The sequence below is a fragment of the Arachis ipaensis genome, chromosome B6, assembly GCF_059453495.1.
Source record: "Arachis ipaensis isolate K30076 ecotype BB chromosome B6, ASM5945349v1, whole genome shotgun sequence".
NCBI lineage: Eukaryota > Viridiplantae > Streptophyta > Magnoliopsida > Fabales > Fabaceae > Arachis > Arachis ipaensis.
Genome location: NC_142441.1, coordinates 37,104,807 through 37,132,026, shown reverse-complemented (window position 1 = coordinate 37,132,026; position 27,220 = coordinate 37,104,807). Strand labels below are relative to the sequence as shown.

At 38.2% G+C, this 27,220-nt stretch overlaps 1 non-coding gene across 1 annotated transcript; it reads right to left on the bottom strand.

Moving 5' to 3' along the window:
• Positions 1-3,282: 3,282 nt before the first annotated feature.
• Positions 3,283-3,390, bottom strand: LOC148555160 (small nucleolar RNA R71). Its single transcript, XR_015887115.1, has one exon. It is a non-coding gene; the product is annotated as a small nucleolar RNA R71 (small nucleolar RNA).
• Between the last annotated feature and the right edge of the window lie 23,830 nt (positions 3,391-27,220).

Below are 27,220 nucleotides of genomic sequence, written 5' to 3'. Positions count from 1 at the left end.
TTCTACATGAATTAAGCTAGAATGAATATCTCTTAGATCTCCTAACCAGAATCTTCGTGGCGTAAGCTAGAATGATGGCGGCATTCAAGAGAATCCGGAAGGTCTAAACCTTGTCTGTGGTATTCTGAGTAGGATTCAATGATTGAATGACTGTGACGAGCTTCAAACTCGCGATTGTTGGGCGTTAGTGACAGACGCAAAAGGAGGGTGAATCCTATTCCAGCATGATCGAGAACCGACAGATGAATAGCCGTGCCGTGACAGGGTGCGTGAGCATATTATTCACTGAGAGGAGGGGATGTAGCCACTGACAACGGTGATGCCCTTGCATAAAGCCAGCCATGGAAAGGAGTAAGACTGATTGGATAAAGATAGCAGGAAAGCAGAGGTTCAGAGGAACGAAAAGCATCTCCATTCGCTTATCTGAAATTCCTACCAATGATTTACATAAGTATCTCTATCCCTATTCTATTATTTAATTTCGAAAACTTCATTATCACTTTATATCTGCCTGACTGAGATTTGCAAGGTGACCATAGCTTGCTTCATACCAACAATCTCCGTGGGATTCGACCCTTACTCACGTAAGGTATTACTTGGACGACCCAGTGCACTTGCTGGTTAGTTGTATCGAAGTTGTGACAATTATGAATTAAGATCAAAGCACCAAGCTTTGGAGGCATTACCAGGGATTGTTCGAGCCTGGACATCACAATTTCGTGCACCAAGTTTTTGGCGCCGTTGCCGGGGATTGTTTGAGTTTTCGGCAAGCCTTTGGTCCGGTAACATCAGTGCCAGATTCCCTTTTGATCCGGCAACAGCACCAAGTTTTTGGCGCCGTTGCCGGGGATTGTTCGAGTTTGGACAACTGACGGTTCATCTTGTTACTCAGATCAGGTAATTTTCTTTTTGTTTTGTTTTCAAAAAATTTTCAAAAATATTTCTAAAAAAAATTTCTCTTTTGTTTTCGAAAAAAAAATAAAAATGTTTTCAAAAATTTTATTCAAGATTTTTAAGAATGAATTCTAGTGTTTCATGGAGCATGCAAAGCCTGGCTGGCTGTAAAGCCATGTCTAAATTTATTTGGACTGAGGCAGCAATTTGTTATCAAGAGCAAGCTAGTTGGAGTTAATCCACCTGCTACTGTTTCTGATCTACATGCTAAAGCTTGGCTGGCCATTGGCCATGTCTAGTGTTTTGGACCGGAGCTTTCATTGAAAGCTTGGCTGGCTAGTGAGCCATGTCTAATTCCTGGACTGAAGCTTTAGACTAAGAATGCAAGATTCCTGGAATTCATGTTAAAAATTTTGGAATCCTTATTTTCCTTTTTCATATTAATTTTCGAAAAATACAAAAAAAATTTAGAAAATCATAAAAATCAAAAATATTTCTCTGTTTCTTGTTTGAGTCTTGAGTCATATCATAAGTTTGATGTCACTTGCATATGCATCTAGTATTTTTCGAAAATTTCATGCATTCATAGTGTTCTTCATGATCTTCAAGTTGTTCTTGGTAAGTCTTCTTGTTTGATCTTGATGATTTTTTGTTTTGTGTCTTTTCATGTTTATCATATGCATTCTTGAATTCTTAGTGTCTAAGCATTAAAGAATTCTAAGTTTGGTGTCTTGCATGTTTTCTTTGCATTAAAAATTTTTCAAAATTATGTTCTTGATGTTCATCTTGACATTCAAAGTGTTCTTGGTGTTCATCTTGACATTCATAGCATTCTTGCATGCATTCATTATTTTGATCTAAAAATTTCATGCATTGCATATTTTTCATGTTTTTCATAAAAACTTCAAAAATAAAAAAAAATATCTTTCCTTTTTTCTCTCATCAAATTCGAAAATTTGGATTGACTTTTTCAAAAATTTTTAAAATCAAATTGTTTCTCATGAGTCAAATCAAATTTTCAATTTGAAAATCTTATCTTTTTCAAAATCTTTTTCAAAAATCAAATCTTTTTCAAAATTCTTAGTTATTTTCGAAAATTCAAAAAATATTTTTCAAAAATCTTTTTCTTATTTTTATACCAAATTTTCGAAAATAACATGATCAATTAATGTTTTGATTCAAAAATTTGAAGTTTGTTACTTGCTTGTTAAGAAAGATTCAAACTTTAAGTTCTAGAATCATATCTTGTGATTTCTTGTGAATCAAGTCATTAATTGTAATTTTAAAAATCAAATCTTTTTCAAAACTAATTTCTATCATATCTTTTCAAAAATATCTTCTTATCTTATCTTTTTCAAAAATATCTTTTCAAAATATCTTTTCTAACTTCCTAACTTCTTATCCTTTCAAAATTTGTTCCAACTAACTAACTAACTTTTTGTTTGTTTCTTAACTTTTTCAAAACCACCTAACTAATTCTCTCTCTCTAAATTTTCGAAAATACCTCCCCCTTTTTCAAAAATTTCTTTTTAATTAACTAATTAATTTTATTTTTTATTTTTGATTTCAAAAATTTTCGAAAAAATACTAACATTTTTCAAAAACCATTTTCGAAAATCACTAACTCTTTTTCAAAAATATTTTCGAAAATTCTCCCTCTCCCATCCTATTCTATTTATTCATTCATATCCTAACATCTCATCTCACCTCTCTTCCATCCTCACAGTTGTGTTTCTTCCATTATATTACATTCTTTGTCTCCTCCTCTTCTTCCACTCACACAGGGATCCCTATACTGTGGTATAAAGGATCTATATTATTATTATTATTTTTCTGTGCCTTCTTCTTTGTCATATGAGCAGGAGCAAGGATAAGAACATTCTTGTGGAAGCAGATCCAGAACCTGAAAGGACTCTGAAGAGGAAATTAAGAGAAGCTAAAATACAAAAATCCAGAGATAACCTTTCAGAAATTTTCGAACAGGAAGAGGAGATGGCAACCGAAAATAATAATAATGTAAGGAAGATGCTTGGTGACTTTACTGCACCTAATTCCAATTTACATGGAAGAAGCATCTCCATTCCTGCCATTGGAGCAAACAATTTTGAGCTGAAACCTCAATTAGTTTCTCTGATGCAGCAGAACTGCAAGTTTCATGGACTTCCATCTGAAGATCCTTTTCAGTTCTTAACTGAATTCTTGCAGATATGTGATACTGTTAAGACTAATGGAGTAGATCCTGAAGTCTACAGGCTCATGCTTTTCCCTTTTGCTGTAAGAGACAGAGCTAGATTATGGTTGGATTCTCAACCCAAAGACAGCCTGAACTCTTGGGATAAGCTGGTCACGGCTTTCTTAGCCAAGTACTTTCCTCCTCAAAAGCTGAGCAAGCTTAGAGATGATGTTCAAACCTTCAGATAGAAAGAAGGTGAATCCCTCTATGAAGCTTGGGAAAGATACAAACAGTTGACCAAAAAGTGTCCTTCTGACATGCTTTCAGAATGGACCATCCTGGATATATTCTATGATGGTTTATCTGAGTTATCAAAGATGTCATTGGATACCTCTGCAGGTGGATCCATTCACCTAAAGAAAACGCCTGCAGAAGCTCAAGAACTCATTGACATGGTTGCTAATAACCAGTTCATGTACACTTCTGAAAGGAATCCTGTGAGTAATGGGACGCCTATGAAGAAGGGAGTTCTTGAGGTTGATACTCTGAATGCCATATTGGCTCAGAATAAAATATTGACTCAGCAAGTCAATATGATCTCTCAGAGTCTGCATGGAATGCAAGCTGCATCCAACAGTACTCAAGAGGCATCTTCTGAAGAAAAAGCCTATGATCCTGAGAACCCTGCAATAGCAGAGGTAAATTACTTAGGTGAACCTTATGGAAACACCTATAACTCAACATGGAGAAATCATCCAAATTTCTCATGGAAGGATCAAAAGCCCCAACAAGGCTTTAATAATGGTGGAAAAAACAGGTTTAGCAATAGCAAGCCTTTTCCATCATCAACTCAGCAACAGACAGAGAACTCTGAACAAAATGCTTCTAATTTAGCAAATCTAGTCTCTGATCTATCTAAGGCCACTGTAAGTTTCATGAATGAAACAAGGTCTTCCATTAGAAATCTGGAAGCACAAGTGAGCCAGCTGAGTAAAAGGATCACTGAAATCCCTCCTAGTACTCTCCCAAGCAATACAGAAGAGAACCCAAAAGGAGAGTGCAAGGCCATTGACATAAGCGCCATGGCCGAACCTACAAGGGGAGTGGAGGACGTGAATCCCAAGGAGGAAGACCTCCTGGGACGTCCAGTGATCAATAAGGAGCTTCCCTCTGAGGAACCAAAGGACTCTGAGGCTCATCTAGAGACCATAGAGATCCCATTGAACCTCCTTATGCCCTTCATGAGCTCTGATGAGTATTCCTCTTCTGAAGAGAATGAGGATGTCACTGAAGAGCAAACTACCAAGTTTCTTGGTGCAATCATGAAGCTGAATGCCAAATTATTTGGCATTGATACTTGGGAAGTTGAACCTCCCTTGTTCATCAATGAACTGAGTGATCTGGATCAACTGACATTACCTCAGAAGAGACAGGATCCTGGAAAGTTCATAATACCCTGTACCATAGGCACTATGATCTTTAAAGCTCTGTGTGACCTTGGTTCAGGGATAAACCTCATGCCCCTCTCTGTAATAGAGAAACTGGGAATCTATGGGGTGCAAGCTGCTAAAATCTCACTGGAGATGGCAGACAGCTCAAGAAAACAGGCTTATGGACAAGTAGAAGATGTATTAGTAAAGGTTGAGGGCCTTTACATAGCTACTGATTTCATAGTCCTGGATACTGGAAAGGAAGAGGATGAATCCATCATCCTAGGAAGACCTTTCCTGGCCACAGCAAGAGCTGTGATTGATGTTGACAGAGGTGAAATAGTCCTTCAATGGAATGAGGACTCCCGTGTGTTTAAAACTCAAGGACCTCCCTCTGCAACCATGGAGAGGAAGCAGAAAAAGCTTCTCTCAAGGCAGAGTCAACCAGAGCCCCACAGTCAAACTCTAAGTTTGGTGTTGGGAGGCCACAACCAAACTCTAAGTTTGGTGTTGAACTCCCATATCCAAACTCTAAGTTTGGTGTTGGAGAGTCTCAACAAAGCTCTGCACATCTGTGAGGCTCCATGAGAGCCCACTGTCAAGCTATTGACATTAAAGAAGCGCTTGTTGGGAGGCAACCCAATGTCTATCTAATTCTTATTTTTATTGTTTTTCATGTTTTCTTAGGTTCATGATCATGTGGAGTCACAAAATAAATATAAAAATTGAAAACGGAATCAAAAACAGCAGAAGAAAAATCACACCCTGGAGGAGCATCTGCCTGGCGTTCAAACGCCAGAACAGAGCATAGTTCTGGCGCTGAACGCCCAGAATGGGAGCATCCTGGCGCTGAACACCCAGAACAAGCATGGTTCTGGCGTTCAACGCCAGAAATGGCAGCAAAGGGGCGTTGAACGCCCAAAATGGGCACCAACCTGGCGCTGAACGCCCAGAGTTGTGTGCAAGGGAATTTTGCATGCCTAAATTGATGCAGGGATGTAAATGCCTTGACACCTCAAGATCTGTGGACCCCACAGGATCCCCACCTACCTTCACTCACTCTCTTCTCTCTTTTCAATCATCCTCCATTCCCAATAAACATTCATCCCTTCTGTTTTCCATTTACCACTCACATCCATACACCCACTACCTTCAAAATTCAACATCTCTCTCCCACCCAATCCCACCCATATGGCCGAATACACACTCTCATCCATCTCCTCCATATCTTCTTCTTATTCTTCTATTCTTTCTTCTTTTGCTCGAGGGCGAGCAACATTCTAAGTTTGGTGTGGTAAAAGCATAGCTTTTTGTTTTTTCCATAACCATTGATGGCACCTAAGGCCAGAGAAACCTCTAGAAAGAGGAAAGGGAAGACAAAAGCTTCCATCAAGGGTCTATAGCTCAGTGGTAGAACATTTGACTGCAAATCAAGAGATCCCTGAGATACCTCAGGGGATACATTTTCTTCCACACAATTATTGGAAGCAACTAAGGGTGGAACATCAAGAGCACTCCATCATCCTTCATGAAATCAGAGAAGATCTAAAAGCAATGAAGGAGGAGCAACAAAGACAAGGAAGAGACATAGAAGAGCTCAAGGACATCATTGGTTCCTCAAGAAGGAAACGCCACCATCACTAAGGTGGATTCATTCCTTGTTCTTATTTCTTCTGTTTTTCGTTTTCTATGTTATGTGCTTATCTATGTTTGTGTCTTTATCACATGATCATTAATAGTTAGTAACTATGTCTTAAAGTTATGAATGTCCTATGAATCCATCACCTCTCTTAAATGAAAAATGTTTTAAATCAAAAGAACAAGAAGTACATGAGTTTCGAATTTATCCTTGAACTTAGCTTAATTATATTGATGTGGTGACAATGCTTCTTGTTTTCTGAATGTATGCTTGAACAGTGCATATGTCTTTTGAAGTTGTTGTTTAAGAATGTTAAATATGTTGGCTCTTGAAAGAATGATGACTAGGAGACATGTTATTTGATAATCTGAAAAATCATAAAAATGATTCTTGAAGCAAGAAAAAGCAGCAAAAAAAACAAAGCTTGCAGAAAAAAAAGAGGGCGAAAAAATATATATATATATATATATATATATAGAAAGAAAAAGAAAAAGCAAGCAGAAAAAGCCAATAACCCTTAAAACCAAAAGGCAAGGGCAAATAAAAAGGATCCCAAGGCTTTGAGCATCAGTGGATAGGAGGGCCTAAAGGAATAAAATCCTGGTCTAAGCGGCTAAACCAAGTTGTCCCTAACCATGTGCTTGTGGCGTGTAGGTGTCAAGTGAAAACTTGAGACTGAGCGGTTAAAGTCAAGGTCCAAAGCAAAAACAAAGAGTGTGCTTAAGAACCCTGGACACCTCTAATTGGGGACTTTAGCAAAGCTGAGTCACAATCTGAAAAGGTTCACCCAATTATGTGTCTGTGGCATTTATGTATCCAGTGGTAATACTGGAAAACAAAGTGCTTAGGGCCACGGCCAAGACTCATAAAGAAGCTGTGTTCAAGAATCATCATACTGAACTAGGAGAGTCAATGACACTATTCGAAATCTGAAGTTCCTATAGATGCCAATCATTCTGAACCTCAATGGAGAAAGTGAGATGCCAAAACTATTCAAGAGGCAAAAAGCTATAAGTCCCGCTCATATGATTGAAGCTATGTTTCACTGATAGTTTGGAATTTATAGTATATTCTCTTCTTTTTATCCTATTTGATTCTCAGTTGCTTGGGGACAAGCAACAATTTAAGTTTGGTGTTGTGATGAGCGGATAATTTATACGCTTTTTGGCATTGTTTTTAGTATGTTTTTAGTAGGATCTAGTTACTTTTAGGGATGTTTTCATTAGTTTTTATGTTAAATTCACATTTCTGGACTTTACTATGAGTTTGTGTGTTTTTCTGTGATTTCAGGTAGTTTCTGGCTGAAATTGAGGGACTTGAGCAGAAATCAGATTCAGAGGTTGAAGAAGGACTGCTGATGCTGTTGGATTCTGACCTCCCTTCACTCAAAGTGGATTTTCTGGAGCTACAGAACTCGAAATGGCGCGCTTTTAATTGCGTTGGAAAGTAAACATCCAGGGCTTTTCAGCAATATATAATAGTCCATACTTTGGCCAAGAATTGATGACGTAAACTGGCATTCAACGCCAGCCTTCTGCCCAAATCTGGCGTCCAGCGCCAGAAAAGGATCCAAAACCAGAGTTGAACGCCCAAACTGGCACAGAAACTGGCGTTCAACTCCACAAATGACCTCTGCACGTGCAACACTCAGGCTCAGCCCAAACACACACCAAGTGGGCCCCGGAAGTGGATTTATGCATCAATTACTCACTCATGTAAACCCTAGTAGCTAGTTTATTATAAATAGGACCTCTTACTATTGTATTAGACGTCTTTTTGACCATCTTTGGATTACCTTATGATCCTTTGATCACGTTTTGGGGGCTGGCCATCTCGGCCATGCCTGGACCTTCACTTATGTATTTTCAACGGTAGAGTTTCTACACTCCATAGATTAAGGTGTGGAGCTCTGCTGTTCCTCAAAGATTAATGCAAGTACTACTGTTTTCTATTCAATTCTTCTTATTTCGCTTCTAAGATATCCATTCGCACCCAAGAACGTGATGAAGGTGATGATTATGTGTGACGCTCATCATCCTTCTCCCTTATGAACGCGTGCCTGACAAACACTTCTGTTCTACATGAATTAAGCTAGAATGAATATCTCTTAGATCTCCTAACCAGAATCTTTGTGGCGTAAGCTAGAATGATGGCGGCATTCAAGAGAATCCGGAAGGTCTAAACCTTGTCTGTGGTATTCTGAGTAGGATTCAATGATTGAATGACTGTGACGAGCTTCAAACTCGCGATTGTTGGGCGTTAGTGACAGACGCAAAAGGAGGGTGAATCCTATTCCAGCATGATCGAGAACCGACAGATGAATAGCCGTGCTGTGACAGGGTGCGTGAGCATATTATTCACTGAGAGGAGGGGATGTAGCCACTGACAACGGTGATGCCCTTGCATAAAGCCAGCCATGGAAAGGAGTAAGACTGATTGGATAAAGATAGCAGGAAAGCAGAGGTTCAGAGGAACGAAAAGCATCTCCATTCGCTTATCTGAAATTCCTACCAATGATTTACATAAGTATCTCTATCCCTATTCTATTATTTAATTTCGAAAACTCCATTATCACTTTATATCTGCCTGACTGAGATTTGCAAGGTGACCATAGCTTGCTTCATACCAACAATCTCCGTGGGATTCGACCCTTACTCACGTAAGGTATTACTTGGACGACCCAGTGCACTTGCTGGTTAGTTGTATCGAAGTTGTGACAATCATGAATTAAGATCAAAGCACCAAGCTTTGGAGCCATTACCAGGGATTGTTCGAGCCTGGACATCACAATTTCGTGCACCAAGCTCCCCACACTTAAAAGTTTGCACCGTCCTCGGTGCACTCAAAGATGAGCAAGGGGGTACGGCGACTCTCCGGATTGCCACCTTCAGCTGGTAGATCAACCGATACTGCGTGTTCTTTCTTCCACTTTCATTTTCGCTTGTGGTGCATCAATCATGAAAAGTATAAAATAACACCATAAGATGAGAAAATACAAAAGCAAGGAAGCATACATTGTTGGAATGAGGTATTAATCACTAGGATTGAGTGAGTGAATTAGTGTGACATTAATGACAAAGAGGTGTGTGAGTCCTAAATTAGGTGCCTTTTAGAACACACATTAACATAAAAAGCGATGTCACAAAAGAAGCGTGCACTTCACTTAACCTAGTGTGCTTGAGATGCTTTAAGTAGACTTGTAAGGTAAAACAAGTATTAAAGAAGCATGAAGGCATTCAAGCTATAAGCATATGGATACATATGATCATGAAAATACAATGCATTGAAGTAAATGCTCAACATCCACTATCAAGAGATTGCCTAATCAAAGAATAGGGTTCAAATCACATGGTGGCCAAATCATGCAATTCAAGAAGAGTTACAAGCTCGAAGGCAATTCTCATCACTTGGTAATCTTAAAAGGTAAGCATGAAAAACTCAAAACCAAGTAGCAAAATATAACCTCAATAATAGAATCCAACAAAGATTATAAACATAATGATGTTAAGATAACATCCCTTTTTAATACTCAGCAGTAATTAATGGTAAACAAGAATAACAATCCAACATTTATAATGAAAAAGAGAAAATGAAATAAAAACTAACTAATCAACTAACTAACTAACTAATTAGTTAACCAAAATAAATGGTTATCAATGGTGTTTGGGAGTATTGGATGAGGAGTAGGAGAAGGGAAGAAGAAAGGATAAGGAAAGAAATGGAAAGAGGAGAAGAAAAAAAATGTGTTGAAGGAAGGACATCCGCACGTACGTGCGCATGCCGCACACGCGCGGATGATGGTGCGTTGGATGCTACGCGTACGCGTACATGGCGCGTCTGTGTCGATGGCTTATTTCGAGAGTGGCGCGTATGCGTCATGTGCGCGTACGCGTGAGTTGGTTTGTGCCTCGGGCACAGTGTGCGCTCAACACTCGCACAACTCTCGGGTCAATGTATGGAGGAATGAAATTTTGCAATCCACGCATACGCGCACATGGTGCGTGCGCGCAGATTGGCGAAAATGCTTCATGCACGCGTACGTGTGCAGTGCGCATACGCGTGGAGGGTACTCTATTTTTCAAAAAAAAAAAATTTGGAACATTTTTCTATGTTTTTGCACCACTCCAATCATTCCAAACCTCCAAACAGCTACCAAAACACCATAAAACTTTATTTAACATACTAAACTACCAAATTAACTCAACAAACAAACAAAAACATGAAATTAAACTAATTTTACCAATATGTACAAAAAAGAAAAAATGAAAAGAAGTTACCATGGTGGAGTGTCTCCCACCTAGCACTTTTGTCTATTGTCCTTAAGTTGGACTTATGGGGAGCCCCATCAAGGTGGCTTGTGCTTGAAACCATCCTTGAACACCCACCAATGCTTGCATTTCCAATAAGTTCCATTCTTCAAGTTTAATTTTCCCAAGCTTTGATGGAGTTCTTCATAGATTATGGGCTCCCAAAATTGATCCTCGTGTATTCCCGGATCCCATATCTTGTTGCCACACCCATCTTTGAGTTGATTATCATTATTCTATTTGGGTGGCATAATCTTGGAATTCTCATTTAAGCAACCAAACAACATCCTAGACCCAAGCAATCTAGTTCTACACTAACCATTGCAATTAAGCTTTGAACGTGTAGCCATCATGAACCTAGAATGATATTTCCAACCACTAGCCACCTCCCTTTTGCTCTTAAAGCTACAAATGTTTCTAAGTTGACCATCCGTCTCAAGCAAACCATATTCAAGGGGAATAATAAAGCTTAAGTATAAGGAATTTACCCACTTGAATGAAAGAATGGATGGTGGTGGCTTGGAGAGAGGTATCTCCAATGTGCTAGCAAGCTTTACTCCCATGTGTTCTTCCTTGGTTACCTCCACCTCTTCACAAATTTCTTCAACTTCAATCCTTTGTTCCTCAATTTCTTCTAACTCTTCTCCGTCACTCAAATCATAAATGGGAGGTTGAGAGAAATCTACCTCCACATCGCTTTCTATCTCACAGGGAGAAGGTTCTTCAAATTTAAAGGATTCACCACCAATAGGCTTGGATGCATGATCTTCATCACCAAGGGAAATCAATTTTTGCTCCATTCCCTCCAAGTCTTTATTTAAAAATTATTTTGGAGGTTGTGCACTCTCCTCCTCAACATCAAATTCAATCTTCTTGGAGGAATTTTCTATGATTTTAGCTTCCCATGGAGGTTCCGCATCTCCTAGGTCTTCAACCACTTCTTCCTTTTCTTCAATGATCATAGGCTTCTCCAATTGCTCTAATACAAAATAACATCCCTCATTCTCCACCAGAGTTTCCAATCTCTCCTTCATGCTATGCTTTTCAATTGATTCTCCACATGTGACCATGGGAGTGGTTTGAGTGCTCAAATATTGGGAGACTAAAAAGCTTACTACCTTAGTCAAGGTAGCCACAAATTCTATTGTCTCCTTTTGCATTTCTCCTTGCCCTGGAAGTATAAGGCTAAGGGTTTCATCCTTGGAGGATTGGGGTGGATAGAGGGATTCACTGTTGCGTGCAAGTGTTCGCATACGCAACCCCTTACATTTACATTCTTGCATACGCATGCACCCTCTCGCGTACGCGAAAGATCAAAATAGAATAAAATGCATGTGTCGCATGTGTGCTCGTGGACGCGAGTTTTCCAGAATGGCTAACATTAAGTGCTGCAGAATCCACCTTTACACACCAAACTTTTGACACACATAACTTTTCCGTTAGAATTCATTTTTAGTCCATTTTTGAGCGGCGTAAACTTCACGGACCTAGTTTTCATTTAAGATGACTTTGGAAAAGTTTGGGGGTCCGTGAGCCGAGTTATGGCTCGCCGAAGTTCGGTTAAAAATAAGTTTTTCTCAACAAATCTCAAACCTCTATTTTTACCAACACTCCAAGCTTTTAAACAGCATCAAAATATACCAAACCACATCCCAATACACACATTCATTTCATAGCATCCCAATACACTACTTCAACTAGTTTAACCTCAACAATTCACATTTAATACAACCTTATACTCAATCATCAATATATCATTATTGTTCAGTAAAATCATCATTTCATCAACCATCCACCACATTCATATCATTCACCAACCTACCGAATATCCACATCAAATCAACACATATTACATTAACTAAAACCACTAAATATGCACCAAACACACAATTCAACCTATCCTAGGTCGTCTAGCCAAAATTTTCACAAAGCATTATATATTACATACAAGAAACCAAAACCATACCTTAGCTGATTTCTCCCTAAACCAAAGACACCTCAAATTGGCACCAAAACTCAACCTCCAAAGTTCCCAACCTCCAAGATTTAAGTTCAACCAAGCTTCCAACCTCCACAATTGTGTTCCAAATCACATATACACTTCCTAATACATATTATTACATCCATATATAAATTTCAATACTCTACCACAAATAATCAAGGAATTTACTAGGATTTGAGAATCCTTACCTTACCCGTGCCTCAATTGAACAAAACCCACTAATCCCTCAAGCTTGATTTGACCCTAAACACCAAGATATTAAATTTCGATAACCAAAATCCCAAATTTTTGAAAATTAGGGGGGATAAGAAGCTGAGATGAAAATGAGGTTCCTTACCAAAATTAGTTACCAGGCTTTGTAAAGCTTGACGCGGTAAGCGCATGGTCGCAAATAATGCAGCGATTAGAGCTCATAATTGAGAGTTATGTGGATTTGAATTCAATTCAAGGGTTTGTAACTTGGGAGTGTTCTTCCCCTCTTTTGCTGAGTGATTCAGCATTTCTCATATGAAGAGGAAGGCAAATGAGCTGAATCTCACATGTATAAGTGGATTGGTTGGGCCCATTTTGGGCCCGGTTCGACCAGTTCGGTCCAATTTTAGGCAAAAACCTTTAAAAATTAGTGTTAAAATTCGTATTTTAATTAAATTTACCTTATGAAACTATAAAATTCAATTTTTTAATTTTTTTGATTAATTATTAATTTATTAGCTAATTATTCACTAATTACACAGGGTTTACATCCTACCCACCTAACTAAGAATTTTACCCACAAAATTCAAATTTAGTTACCTGAAAATAAGTATGGATAGTCCTTCCGTATTTTGGATTCGAGTTCCCAAGTATGTTCTTCAATTCCATCCTGACTCCAAGTGACTTTAACCAATGAAACCTCTTTTCAGCGTAATCGTTTGATATTGGTGTTGTCATTTCTAACCGGAATTACTTGAAGTGTCAAATCTTCTCTTCCTTGAACCGATTCAGGTTCCAAAATATGACTGGTATCTGGAGTATACTTCCGAAGCTGTGACATATGAAACCCGTTGTACAGGTTCAAAAGATGCGGGGGTAGGCTATTCGATAAGCTATCGGTCCAATTCTCTTCAGAATCTGAAACGGATCGATATAACGAGGGTTTAGCTTCTTGATTTTTGTCACTCAACCCACTCCGGTTGTTGGTGTGACCTTTAGGAACACATGCTCCCCTTCCTCAAACTCTAAAGGCTTTCACCTCTGACTGGTGTAGCTTTTCTAGTGGCTCTAAGTAGTAAGCATTCAGTTTTGGACTTTCTTGATCTACAATCACCGAAACAGCATCAAATCCAGCTCGAGTTCTTGGCAAACCTGACACAAAATCTATTGTGATGCTTTCCCATTTCCATTGTGAAATTTCTAAAGGTTGAAGGGTTCCAGATGGTTTCTGGTGTTCAATTTTGACTTTTTGATAGGTTTGGAACTTAGAAACGTGCGATGCTACAACGCCCTTCATTTTTTTGCCACAAAAGCATCGCCTTCAGATCATGGTACTTTCTGTGTGGATAGAGAACCTGCTCCTATGTGCCTCCTTCAAGATATCTTGCTGCAAATTCCCAATATTTGGCATGCAAATCCTACCCTTGTACCTCCGTATTCCATCTCCATCCCACGAAACACCCCATCATTTTCCTTTCTCAATAGCCGGCAACATCTTCTGTAACTCCTGATCATCTTGTTGAGCCCTTAAGATTTTAGATTTAAAATCACTTGAAACTTGCAATTGACTTAAACACAGAGTTCTGGACACTTCTCTGACACCCAAGTTCAGATTCTCAAAGGCCTTTAGCAACTCTTCTTCTCGAAGCATCATCCAAGCAACACATAACGACTTTCGGCTTAAAGTGTCTGCCACGACATTACCTTTTCCTGGGTGGTAGTTTAACTCGAAATCATAATCCTTTAGCAGCTCCATCCACCTCCTCTGATGCATATTCAGTTCTTTCTGATCGAAAAGATACTTTAAACTCTTGTGGTCTAAGAAGACTTGAAACTTGACACCATACAGATAATGTCACCAGACTTTCAAAGCAAACACAATCGCAGCAAGTTCTAGATCTTGAGTCAGATAATTCGTTCCGTGCGGTCTCAACTGCCGTGAAACGTATGCCACAACATTATGGTGTTGCATCAGCACACACCCCAGACCCTTCAATGATGCATCACAGTATAACTCAAAAGGTTCGTTAGGCTCAAGCAACACCAACCAGGCGTTGTAGTCAATTTCAGCTTCAATGCTTCAAAACTTTCCTCGCATTCAGAGATCCAAACAAACAACGTGTCTTTCCTGGTCAGCTTAGTTAAAGGTAAGGCAAGTTGTGAAAAACCTTTGATAAAACCGTTGGTAATAACCTGCCAAACCTAAAGAACTCCTTATTTCTGTCACAGAGGTTGGTGGCCCCCAGTCCATTATCGCCTCAACTTTAGCAGGATCCACAGCAATTCCTTGTTGACTTACCACATGACCAAAAAACTCCACCTCATTCTTCCAGAATTCGTATTTAGAAAACTTGGCGTACAATTTTCTTTCCTTCAAAATATGTAGCAAAATTCGCAAGTGTTTCGCATGTACTTCTTCGGTTTTGGAATAGATGAGAATATCATCAATGAAGACGATGACGAATTTGTCCAAGAACGGACGGAAAATCCAATTCATGTAGTCCATAAACACCGCCGGAGAATTGGTTAACTCAAAAGACATTACCGTATATTTATAGTGGCTGTAATGAGTTCTGAAAGCAGTCATCGGAATGTCTTCATCTCTCATCATTATCCAGTGATAACCAGATCTAAGGTCAATCTTAGAAAATACCCCAACACCCTGCAGTTGGTCCATCAAATCGTCGATTCTTGGTAACGGATATTTATTTTTCATAGTGACCATGTTTAATTATCGATAATCTACACATAGACGCATACTCCCATCCTTCTTCTTTACCGGTAATACTGGCGCTCCCCACGGAGAAACACCCGGTCAGATTAAATTTTTACTCATCAGTTCTTCCAGATGAGATTTAAGTTCAGTCAATTCTAATAGCAACATTCAACAAGGAGCAATCGAGATTGGCCCGGCTCTAGGCACCAACTCAATCACAAACTCGATCTCTCGAGAAGGAGGGAATTCAAGAATGTCGTCCAAAAATACTTCAGGAAATTCATTCATAACCAGAATCTGATTTAAACTTTGCTCCGCTCCCGACACATTTGCAACTAATAGCATAACACCTTGACATTCACACCCACTACAATTTACTATAATGAAGTTTAGATAGTAACCCGTCGTCATAACCGGTCCTTCTGACCCTTCTGACATAAACTGCAATGACCATTTAGAACAATCAACCAGAATGTGATTCTTAGATAACCAATCCAATCCCAAAATGAGATCGAGACCAGTCATTGGCAGATAAATCAGATCATGGACAAAATCTCGTTGTTTAACTCAGAACGGAACTTAGTCACAGCCTAATCTAGTCATAATAGCTTCAGAAGTAGCATTATGCACTCTCAAATCATAGGCTAACACAACTATCTTCAATCTTAACACACTACTAGCCTTCTCGAATGCTATAAATGAGTGTGATGCTCAAGTATCAAATAAGGCATTTAAAGTTTTACCAGCTATTTCACTGTTACCTCTAATCAGTGTCTTAGGTCCCTCGATACCTACTGCAGATGTAGTAAACACTCGCCCTGGTTGCTGTGCTCTTCCGGCATCATATTTTTTCTTCTCCGGGCAGTTCCAGGACATATGTCCAGCTCCTCCATAGAAGTAGCACACTCCCTGTCCAGATCTGCACGGAGTTCCTGGATGGTAACTCCCGCACCACTGACAAGTCATCTCATTCTGTGGCTACTTTCTAAACCTTCTTCTCTGATGATCATTGTTGTTAGGCCTCCGAAAACTATTCTGACCCTGATTTTGTTGTGGAGCAAAGCCTCCACGCTTAAAGGTCCTACCCCTTGGTGCAAAGTTTTTCCCCTGGTTCCTCTGGAAAGGCACTCTGTGTCTCCCTTTCTCTACTGCTACCTTCCTTACGCATTCTTTAGTGACTCAGCTCTTGTTCACAAGTTTTGAGAAAACCCTAATCTCCATCGGCCCAACTTAGCTCAAAATGTCACTCCAGAGTCCTCCCTCATATTTAATGCACTTTCATTCTTCAAAGTCTTTTGGAGCACCTTGACAAATTCAGGAAAACCGACACAATTCTTTAAATTTATTTGTGTACTCAGCAACAGACATCTGATCCTGTTATAACTGCAGTAGCTCAAGCTCCTTAGTGGTTCTAACTAAATTAGGGAAGTATTTTCTGTAGAACTCAGTCTGAAACACATCCCATAATATCACAGCACTATCTGGTTGTAAAATACGTCGCATTCCCTGGCACCAGTATTGTACTTCACCCATCAGTTGATAAGTTACAAACTCCACCCATTGCTCTTCAGGAACCTGCTGTGCTTGCAGGGCTCGCTCCATTGCTTGAAGCCAGTTATCGGCCTCGGTAGGGTTTGTGGTCCCTCTGAAGGTCGGTGGATACACCTTCAAGAAAGTAGTGAGCGTCATCGGCCCCTCTTCACCGTTATTACCATTCCCATTGTTTATTTGATTCCCTAATGCTTTGTCTATTGCCTGCATAGCCGCAGCCATGTTTTCCATGGTTGCCCTAAAGTTTACAGGGTTATTCCCCGTCGATTCAGGTTTAGTGTTAGTAGTTTTGCCTCTCCCTTGACCATGACCGGATCCACAAGTCGACATCGGCTCCCTGTTCACACCAAACAAGTGATATCAAGTTGATCAGTCTCAATATCACAAGTCTAGTGCTTCAAAGTCCCAAATGCATGCTCATGAACATTCATGCCATATATATCAGTTAGATAATCTAATTTAAAATATATAAACACCCAGAGTATGCTCAGAAGCATAGTCAGTTCGTCTCTTAGGCTCTATAGGAACGAACTGCTCTAATACCATAATGTAACACCCTACCACACAGAGCTTTACGCTTAAGCCGTAAAATAGAGGTGGTGTGGTATTATGACCTCTAAAATAAATAAATAAATAAATATATATATATATATATATATATATATATATATATATATATATATATAATCGAAGTTGAAAGAATATAATATCTGAGGAGCCTTGAAGTTTGGTTTAAGCAAATTGTCAAAAATAAAGGCTCAACGCTCCAGACAACTGTTATTTTCTTACAAAGAAAGTATATATATATATATATATATAATAGGACCGGACTGTTAAGGATACAAAATAGTCAAGCTCCGGGCTCAATCTGCGAAGCTACGGCTGGTCGGAGAATATATATATATATATATAATCCCAAGATGCAAAATACTCAAAACAGGCCCTATGTCTCCATCAAGCCTCTATGAGGCACAAAAGTAAAACATATATACAAGGAGAGTTCTATACATATAGATATATCTAAACATAGAAAGATACAACATCCAAAAGTCCCACTTCACTGCAGAGTAAGTCCAGATGCCTAGTAAGGTGGTGCTCAACCTGCATCTGAAAAAGACAACACATGTATGAGATGAGAACTGAGGATTCTCAGCATAGTAATGATGCCAACATATATAATATATAAGGTCCCAGAAAAGCTAGAGGCGATCCTAGAACTCTGACTCTCAGGTATAAAGCTTAGAGTTAAAGTTTAAAACCTTAATACAAGGTGAGCTATCTAAGGTTCCTAAGTCTAACACAATTCTACTTATTATCTTAGCTTCTTGCCTTCCTCCAATCCTCCAAACCCCCGGTACATAGACAAGCAATACAGATAAAGCAAACACAAGTAGGATACAGATACGGCAGGTAGCAAATATAGCAGGTAAGCATAATAATCACATAGGAAAGCCCAATTAATGCACAATCAAACAAAACACACATATGCATATGATGTTTGCCTGTCCTATGGCCAATGAGTCTCATCTATCAATTATAAAGCCAGCCCAACATGCCCAGTAGCTAACCCTGGACAGTCCTCCGTGTGCGCATCCCCAAAAGTCTGTGCATATCTTTTTCTCAATCATAATCAAATTAAGCTGATTGAGGAAATTTTCAGAGAGTTAAAGTGCCCGGCCACATCTTGCGATGTAGGGTTAACAAAGTATCGATTCTCGACTTGGAGAAAGTGGTGGCAATCCACTGCATCTACCCAGGAAAACTCGTATCTCAAATAATAAGAAGTGCACAAGCCAATATATCATTCATTCAATATCATTGTGGCCAATATTCATCAATTATATAACATTTCCGTACTTCTCAATAATAATTCATCATATCTCAAACTTTCTTCACTTCCAAGTTATCACCCCTTCATAGTTCAACCCCATTCACTATCATTACAACTAAGTTTTAGGGTCTTTTGGAGAGTAAACATAGAGGTTTAGAAGTTTGAAATCATGTTAAAATCACAAAATACAATGTTACTGAAAAATAGGGTCCCGCGTACGCATGCATAGTCTCGCGTACGCAGGGGTGCATTTTTACCCTGCTCGCATATACATGTAGACTCCCGCATACGCAGGACATCAAAACAGAATAGAATGCCTGCGTCGCATGCGAGTGTCCGTGTACACAACCCTTTACATTTACATTCTCGCGTACGCATGCACCCTCTCGCGTACGCGGGACATCAAAATAGAATAAAATGCACGTGTCGCGTGTGTGCTCGCGTACGCGAGTTCTCCAGAATGGCTAAAAATTGTTAAGTGCTGCAGAATCCATAATCCACCTTTACACCCAAACTTTTGACGCGCATAACATTTCCGTTAGAATTCATTCTTAGTCTGTTTTTTGAGAGGCGTAAACTTCCCAGACCTAGTTTTTATTTAAGACAACTTTGGAAAAGTTTGAGGGTCCGTAAGCCGAGTTATGGCTCGCCGAAGTTCGGTCAAAAATAAGTTTTTCTCATCAAATCTCAAACCTCTATTTTTACCAATTCCATAGCTCAAAACTAACACTCCAAGCTTTTAAACAACATCAAAATATAGCAAACCACATCTCAATACTCACATTCATTTCGTAGCATCCCAATACACTACTTTAACAAGTTTAACCTCAACAATTCACATTCAATGCAACCTTATATTCAATCATCAATATATCATTCTTGTTCATTAAAATCATCATTTCATCATCCATCCACCACATTCTTATCATTCACCAACCTACCAAATATCCACATCAAATCAACACATATTACATTAACTAAAACCACTAAATATGCACCAAACACACAATTCAACCTATCAGAGGTCGTCTAGCCTAAGTTTTCACAAAACATTATATATTACATACAAGAAACCAAAACCATACCTTGACCGATTTCTCCCTAAACCAGAGACACCTCAAATTGGCACCAAAATTCAGCCTCCAATGTTCCTAACCTCCAAGATTTCAGCACTCAAGGTTCAACCAAGCTTTCGACCTCCACAATTGTGTTCCAAAATCACATATACACTTCCTAATACATATTATTACACCCATATATAAAATTTCAATACTCACCACAAATAATCAAAGAATTTACTAGGGTTTGAGAATCCTTACCTTACCCGTTCCTCAATTGAACAAAACCCGCCAATCCCTCAAGCTTGATTTGACCTTAAACACCAAGACATTAAATTTCAATAACCAAAATTTCAAATTTTTAAAAATTAGGGGGGGGGGGGGTAAGAGGCTGAGATGAAAATAAGGTTCCTTACCGAAATTAGTTACCAGGCTTTTTAGAGTTCGACGCGGTGAATGCGTGGCCACAGATGGTGCGGCGATCAGAGCTCAGAGTTGAGAGTTATGCGGATTTGAATTCAATTCAAGGGTTTATAACTTGGGAGTGTCCCCCCCCCTCTCCCCCTCCCCCTTTGCTCAGTGTCTCATATGAGGAGGAGGAATGCAAATGAGCTGAAGCTCATATCCATAAGTGGATTGGTTGAGCTTTTGGGTTTGGTTTGAGTTCGGTTTGGTCCGTTCAACCTAATTTTAGGTCAAAACCTTTAGATATTAGTGTCAAAATTTATATTTTAATTAATTCTATCTCATTAAACTATAAAATTTAATTTTTTAATTTTTTTATTAATAATTAATTTATTAACTAATTATTTATTAATTACGCAAAATTTACAAGAAGTCCATTTCTTTAATTTTTCATTCTATCCTGAGTTCTGTTCCATATCAAAACGGGTAGTACCTGAATAAATATTTTGAAAAAATTAACATTTTAGTAATAAGTTTTAGAATTAGTGTATATTAACATGTGAAATGTTTTTCAAAGTATAAACTCGTCATGATTCATGATGGACAAAGCTAAGTAAATATTACCTATCTATTGGTTAGATTCGTAACTCAGTTGATGAAGTCACTTCCAAGTATATTTTGTTTAATTCGAATCTATCGTTTTTATCCAATATAATTTTTGAATTAAGTACTTATCAAGTTATCATGTTTCAAATAGATCGTCCCGTTAAAATTTATAAATTCTGTTAAATGCATACTTTTTAGTTTTAGTAAACTTAGTAAAGAAATAAAAGATTTTTTTCTTCAATTAATTTTTTATGTTATAAAATATTTATAAAAATAATTTACTTTCATGTAAATATCGTATATCTATTAAAATTTATCTTACATTTAAGATGTTATATATTATTTTATTATTTATAATTTCCAAAAAATATGTTAATAAAGTGTCAGGTCAACTATTTTGACCATTGTTTATTTAATTATTAATTTAGAATTAAATTCAATTGTTAAAAAATAGTCAAATAATAAATTATAGTCTCTGAGTTGAACCTACATAAACTCAACCCATGTGCAATTTCTATTGCGTGCTAGCATTGGAATGTCTCTTGTTATTGGCAATTTATTCGAAGAAAAGAGGTAAGTAAAGAATTTCATGTTGCTTTTCAAGCTAAAGGATTAAAAAGAAAGAGTATAATTGGTATTTTAAAAAGAAGTAAATTCTTAATTTAGTTCTTCAAGTTTAATACCAGAATCAAATTAGTCCCCAATTAGTCCTAACCTATTTCTGATCTTATGTTATTTGATCATGTTGATGTAGTTTAGTTTTTTAGCCTCATCTTGTTCCCCGTATAGTTTTAAATACTCGAACAAGATTATGTATTTTTTTTTTTTTATATCAAAGCTAGTGAAATTTCGTCATTGATATTTAAATAAAAGAGATAAATGAGTCACCAAAAAAAATAAAAGAGATAAATACTAAATCGGTATTCGAAAGATTCTGGTGCTGATAAAATAGTACTTGATTTTTGTTATTGACAAAATGGTCCCTAAAAAATTTTAAAATTTGGCAAGCTTGTTGATGGGTTTGGAAAACTCTAATTTAATTTTGATGATGAACAAACATTATTAATTACAAAATTATTAATTTGATTTTTATTTAACATATGTTAATTAATAACTTTGTGATGCAGATTTTTATTTGGGCCGAAATAGAAAGAGAAATTCCAAGCCCAATAAAAATTAAATTCAGCCCTATGTAATTCTTGTTATATGATTGTTGGCTGAAAAAGGTTTTATCAATTGGGTCAGAATGAATCTCATTGCTCCAAAGCCCAACTATATTCCATGCTTGGTAAACCAATGCTTGATCCAAATTTCATCAGGAAAGCAAATGTTATTATTGGGCCAGAAATTAAATGTTGTTGCAACTAAGCCCAATTTTACATTTGATGAGAGTTCCTCATGCTTGGTCCGATACATAATGAAAGAAAGTAAATTGGCTCCATGCTTTCCAACAGATTCCATTTCTTGTTAAGGGATGGACTTCAAATTTAATTTGCTAGCATTTGGGAACATAAGAGAGAACTTGACTTTGATTTGATGGGAATCATTATGATTCACGCTACTCCACCTAAGGGAAGTAAAAACAACCTTCTCTCAATTAATTTTGTTTATCTCATTAAATTGCTTTTCTTCCAAAATTGTTTCTTCTCTCTCATCTCTTTCTCTCTTTCGGTCATTAACCAGAAAACAATGGATGCCATGGAAGCAAATCTGAGCTACCGAAATGAAGGAAGAGCACGCCTAAAGACCATCACAATGATGGCAAGAAAACATACCAAAATAAAAGTATGCTGTGGCTAAGATATTCACCAAATATGGTTAGATTTGGTGAAGTAATCTTGAGCTCCTCATGCTCAAAAAGGAAGAAGAAGATTCGGCCAGCAAGGAGGAGACTCTTGGAGGCGTGACTTATCTTTGATTCTTCTCAACCACCACAGGAAGTAGCTAGAGTGGCGAAGTGATGGTAGAGGCAGAGATTGAAGCAGATGAAGTCATCATCATCATGAAGCATCAAGGGCCAGAAATCCATCTTGGAGAGCAAGCCAAGGATGGAGAGCTCGGATTGATGAAGAGTAGTGACCAAGAAAGGACTAGAGGTAATTGCATGTTGGGTTTTGCATGGTTATCTCCTCTCTCTCTCTATGTGGCCGAACCGGTTCTGTTTCTTGAAGAAGAAGAAGTTAAGCTTGGGTTTTGGCTTCAAGTGTGGAGGTTTCCCTCTTCTATAAAGAGAGTGAACAACCATTGTTTGGAGCAAGGAGTAAGATTTGAGAGTGCAAGGCACAGAATTCTCAGAGCTACCTGAGCTAACAGTTTTCTCTTCTCCTTCAATGTATTCTGTTTTGTAATTTTTCTGTTTAATTTTGTCATGTCTTGAGTCTCATGGAAAAAGGCAAACAGTGAGGTTTGTATGAAAAAGCCATAGAGCGGAAAAAGGCAGAGAGTGCAAAATTAAAAGAAAAAGCCATAGATGTCTTAGAGTTCCTTTGTTCATCTATGTTGTGTTTCATGATTCTGTGGGAATCCCCTTGTAAGTTGGGTTAGAACTTTACAGCTTGTAATCAGGATTGATTATAGTGAAATTCCATCATAGTTGTGATGGAGACTGGATGTAGGCTGCACTGCACTTAGCAGCTGAACGAGGATATATCTGGGTGTAACTTTCTCTCTTCTCTACCCCAATTCTGTTTCTATTGCACAGGAGGTCAAACTAAAAATTATCTAGTGCCAAGTGATGAGACAAAAAGAAAAGTCTCGTGCCAAGTGACGAGATAAAAATAAAAGTCTCGTAGCTAGGGACGAGACAAAAATCAAAAAGTCTCCTGAGGTTATCTCAAAGGTCAGCAAGTGTTACTAAACAAAAAGGGGGCTAAGATTCAACCCCCTCTTCTCTTAGCCACTGAAACCATCACGTGTCCTCGAGCTCGTTGGAGCAAATCTCGGACAAGTAGAATGCTGACATGGCCACCGTATTTTGGTGACCTAGCAAACCACCCCAAAACCCTAATTCCTCCCTCCCCAATGCAGACTCCCCCTCCATCTCCCTCCCCATCGCAGCGCTCCCCCTACCCAACGTAACCCCCTCCCCCTCCCTCCCATTGCAACACCCTTTTCTCTGCCTCTCCATCGTAGCTCCCTAACACACACTCCCCCCTTCTCTTTCCCTCCCCATTGCAGCCCCCTTCCCTCTTCCTCCCATCACAGCCCCCTAACCCCAATGCACACTCCCTCATTTCCTATCCCTCCCTATCACAGCCCCCTCCCCAACGCATAATGTTAATAGCATTAATAGCAGTAATCATCCTTCTAATATCAGTAACTGCAGAGATGATGACAACACTTCTGTTTTAGATTACACTGAATCTGATTCTGAGGTTGAGATTAAGAGAAGACATAGTGTTAGCAATGCTCCTTTGCCTCAGCCTACGAGTTTGAATGCATTTTACATAATCTTGTTTTCCAAGGGATTCGATCTGTCTGGATTGTTCGAGGAGAAAGGGGACGAAGCGAGGTTTATGACGTCGGTGCCGGTTAAGAAGATTATATCAAAATTATAGGAGATTGCACACTTGGTTAGATTCTCGGTGAGGAAGAAGGATTGCAGGGTGAGCTTGGAATAAACAAGGGAAGGTTTGACGGGTCCATTGACGATCGCTGTTGAGATATTCGAGCTGATGTCAAAACTTGTACTGGTTGAGGTGAAGAAAGAAGGAGGGGACAGAGCAGAGTATGAGAGGTTCTACAACAATGAATTAAGGCCTGGCTTAAACTTGATGAAAGAGGAGGGAGAGGTTCTGCAATGGAAGGGAGAGGGAAGGGGTGCTGCGATAGGGAGGGAAAGGGAAGGGGGAGTGTGTGTTGGGGCGCTGCGATGGGGAGAGAGAGAAAAGGGGGCTGCGATGGGGAGGAAAAGGGAAGGGGGTATGCGTTGGGTAGGGGGAGGGTTGCGATGGGGAGGGAGATGGAGGAGGAGTCTGTGATGGGGAGGGAGGGATTAGGGTTTGGGAGGTGGTTTGCCCGGTCACTAAAATACGGTGGCCATGTCAGCATTGTGTTTGCTGGAGATTTGCTCCAGCGAGCTCGGGGACACGCTTGTCAAATTTTAAAATCTTTTAGGGACCCTTTTCTCAATAACAAAAGTCAAGTACCATTTTGTCAATGCCAAAATCTTTCGCGTACCGATTTGGTATTTACCTCTTAAATGAAATTAAAAAAGGCTTATAGGGACAAAATGGTAAAAAAGTGGGATACTCACATTACAATCTTAAAATGAACAACCTAACTTGTCTCTGAACTCGGAGCTATCATCTTCCTCTGCCTCGCCTAAACTCTATGCAAAGTTCCATGGCCGACGAGACCACCAGCTCTGGTGCTATCTCCTTGTCTTCAAATACCTTATGGTTCCTTGCTAACCATATCTTCCAGAGCATCATGGCCACTAACGCTACCTTCCTCAAACGTATCCTCAATGGCTCACCGTTCGTTCTAGCAGTGAGGTAATTGCTAAATTTTATCTTCCTCCAGACTTTGTTTGCATGTGTACGTTCAATTAGACAGTGGTTGACTATTTCCACAATTTCTCCACATCTAAGGAAATTATTTGTACTGACTGAAATTCATTGCTGGAGTCACTGTCTGACTAGAAATCTGTGATGAACCATTTTCCAAAAGAATGTTTTTACCAAGGTTCTAAAGAGGTACCGCTCTCAACTAATTTAATTGTAGTTCAACTCAAATAATTGTTTTATAATAAAATAATAAATAAAAATATAAATAAATACATTAAAACATAATTATAATCAAATACAAATCTTAAAATATTATCTAAATTTAAAATATTCTATCAACTAAAGTCTTATGATCATATCAAAGTACAAATTTAAAAGTCAAATAACAAAAAAAAATATCTAAAAATATGAATTGCCAACATGAAAGTTTGTCATAAATCATTAAAATCTGCAAAAATTTACTACAAATTTGCGTTGGGATAATCTTGATTGATACTATCATCTATAACCTATGATGCACAGACACTGACATGGACACGGAATACGACACGACATGACATGACACTGGACACGTCGATGCACGAATTTTAAAATCTTATAAGACATAGGAACACACATATATATAAAATATAAAGTATTTTTTAGATAAATCGTAATAATATTTTGATATTTTATTAATATTAAAATATAAATTAATTTTTTAATTATTTTTAATGTCTTTATTTAATTATATAAAATATTTAAAATATTTTTTATTTTAATAAATAATAACATATACAATTTCTAAATTTATTTCAAGAATACATGTTAAGAATAAGGAAGTGCTCACACGTGATGGTATTTTGGTAGTTTAAAGTAGCTCAATATGTATATGGGTACTGTTGTAGTCATCGCCTTCACCAATACCTCCCTACTATTAACCAAAAGGAGAGATCTCTTCCAAGTCTATAGTTTATGGTCCACTCTGTCTTTTATATAGTTGAAGGTATGAATTTTGGATCTTTGACCAATCGCTGGGAGTCTTACGTATTAATTTTGATTGCCCACATGAGGGATTTGCAATAGATTAGTTAGTTGGTCCCAAGTGTGATTCAATGTATTTTTGCTAAAAAATATTGATGATTTGAAAAGATTAACCACTTGAACGCTGATTTTATTGTAGTCATCTAGTGTTTGTAGCAAATTCTGGCACTTCTAAGCATTAGCCATACAGAAACATATGGAATCGTCTACGAAAAATAGGTGGTTAATCATAGTGCATCTACTATTGAGTCTCAAGTTTAAAATCTCCTGTTTTTGTTTTTCTCTGGAGTAGATGAGAAAGTCCTTCTGTATATAGTAGTAAAGGTAAGGAGATAGAAAATTACCTTGTCTCAATCCCTACCTAGCCTGAACAAACCATAAGGTTGAAACATGCACAGCAATAGAGTAAGACACTGTAGTAATACACTTTTTAATCTAGCCAATCCATTTTGTACCCAAATCCAGCTTCTCCATTATCTGCCACACGAAAGCCAATTTTTTTTTATTATAGGCTTTCCTCATGTTGATCTTCACCGTCAAATCTTTATCACCGTAGCTCTTATTCTTCAAAAAGTGCATGAACTCGTGCACTATTAGGACATTATCACTAATTAGCCAACCTTTGACGAAAGTACTTTGGTTGGGGCTAATGATTTTGTCTAGTTTCCCTTGCATCCAATGAATGAGGATCTTTGAGATCTTCTTATAGAAGACACTATATGATTAATAGGTCGTATACGGGTTATAGAGTCCATATTTTGAACCTTGGAGATGAGATAGATGTGAGTCTGGTTCAGGGGTCGTAGCATTCTTCCATTGAAAACAAAACTCTTAACTACTTCTCCTAGATCACCTTTGATAATGTCCTATAAGTGATAATAGAAT